This window comes from Mirounga leonina, unplaced genomic scaffold (genome assembly GCF_011800145.1).
Source record: "Mirounga leonina isolate KUSES-001 unplaced genomic scaffold, KU_Mleo_1.0 Mir_168, whole genome shotgun sequence".
NCBI classification, from domain to species: domain Eukaryota; kingdom Metazoa; phylum Chordata; class Mammalia; order Carnivora; family Phocidae; genus Mirounga; species Mirounga leonina.
Window position 1 is genome coordinate 54936681 of NW_023270426.1, and position 2431 is coordinate 54939111.

Sequence of the window (2431 nt, forward strand, 5' to 3'; positions counted from 1 at the left end):
CTCAAAACACTATTTTTATGTTGAGTATTACTATGACAGAGCAGTGTGGTGAGACTAGGTGAGGCAAAAAATGTGTTATTTATAGTCAAACCTTTTTAATACTCAGATCCCCTTAATTCCACATTAAGAGTGTACTCTAAGTTATAAAGGGACAATTTTGAAATGATAGTGAAAATGTCTGTAACTGAATTCTAGCATTGATTTTATACCTGCCTATGATTTCAAACAAACGTTATAATAATGTTGCCTTTCTGCCTGAATATGTTCTATAGCTGTTGAAATATTTTCACTAATGGATGGAACAGGTCAAAAAGCAGAGGTCTTAAGGTCCTAGGAGCAATCCTAAGCCAATAAAGGATCCTAATTGGTGGATAAATATTCTACCTCTTGGTAGGAAAACTCAGAAGTATATGGTACAGTTTCTCACAGTGGGGTTGAATCCCAATGGACCACTGTGATTAACCTAGTCATGACTGCTTGTTTTATTGTTTTTTTCTCCCTTCCCTCTCTCAATTTCCTTCTCCATTACCAAGGTTTCTGAAGTCATCTCTCAAATAAACTATTTGCACACAAATGCTTTCTCAGACTCAGCCTCTGGTAGAATCCAAACTAAAATAAATCTAATATTATAAAAGAGAGAGAAACTTTTCATGAAATAAAATGTAGATTTCTCTGAAAAAACAAACAAACCTGTCAAGAGTATAAAACAAAATATCTAAAAGGCAATTATATGGAGGTGAGTTTCAGCTTTGATATGTAAAAACTTTGAAAGCATCACCCCTGTCCATTACTCTTGCCAACACCTTTCTTGTATACATCAGATAAATGAAGTCACACAGCAAACTTCCATCCCCAAATCTAGAGAGAGAAGCTTCAGAGAATCACAAATGAAATAAGCTTCTATGGAACAGAAGCCATTGGAGCCATAAACTGGTAGGAACATTCAAATGCTAATTTTGACAAACTGCTGGTGGCTGAATGTGAACTAGTATGAGAGTGAAAAACTTCTGGGGGCCCAGCTTTAGGAGGGCCCCATACTTTCATGGGTTTCACTTCTAGGAATGCTATAATGTTCTCATGTTGAAGATCAGAGAAAAGTCCCCTGATAGCTCTGGCAAGGGGAAGGAAAAATCACCACTTTAAAATAAAACCAAGGTATTTTCCATAGAAAAGACTTACTCTCCAGGGAAAAAGAACATAACTTTTTTACATCTAAGAGGAAGAGTATTTTTATAAGTTCAGTCACTCTGGCCTTCCTGTCTTACCTAAGAGGAGGAAAAGAAACCAAGAAACACTTGTCAAAGTCATGCCAGAAACAGGCACATCAAGAGACTGAAATTTTATCATTATGAGTATATGCTTATCCTCCTTTATACCTTATTACCACATCAACTTATTTCCAGTAAAATAACAGAAAATCACAGCTGAAAATGCCATAAGTCACACAGAGTATTTAAGGGTGGGGTGGGGGGGAGTCCTTAGTGAAATCCAAACAACAGGGGAAACAAAATAAGGACACTATTTGAAGTTTCTGATCCCTACAGCTACAAAAAACATTAAACATTATCCAACTCCTAGGCAAATTAACATAAACTCTTCCACTAAAGGTTTAGTTACCTCAATTTCTATTACCTGACATATCATGTTTGGCTTTCAATGAAAAGATTAGAAGATAAATCATAAAGCAAGAAAAATTAAAGTCTGAAGAGATAAAGCAAGCATTAGAATCATAATGGTATGGAATTATCACACAGGGAATTTTTAAAATTTATTTATTTGAGAGAGAGAGAGAGCGTACACAGGAAGAGAGGCAGAGGAAGAGGGAGAGAGAGAATCTCCAGAAGACTCCCTGCTGAGTGTGGAGACTGACGTGCGGCTTGATCTAAAAACCCTGAGATCATGACCTGGGCCGAAACCATGAGTCAGATGTTCAACCGACTGAATCATCCGGGCACCCCCACGAAGGGAATTTTAAATAATTACAACTAATATGTTAGGGCTGTAGTGGAAAAGGAGACAAGACACTAGACAGGTAAAATAAACAGAGTTAAAAACTCTAAGAAAAAAATCAAATGGAAATGATACAAATAAAAACCAGTTAGAATGGGGTGGCTGGGTGATGGACATCAGGGAGGGTATGTGTTGTGGTGAGCACTGTGTGTTATGTAAGACTGATGAATCACAGGCCTGTATTCCTGAAACAAATAATACATTTTATGTTAATAATAAAAAAATAAAAAAGAATTTAAAAAACACTTAGGAAAATGAAGAATGACTTTGATGGGCTTATCAGTAAACTGGACATGACTGAGATAAAAATAAGTGATGTGGGAGATATGTCCATAAAAACTTCAAAAACTGAAATGCAAAGAAAAAAAAGAAAGAAAGAAAGAAAGAAAGAAAGAAAGAAAGAAAGAAAGAAAGAAAGAAA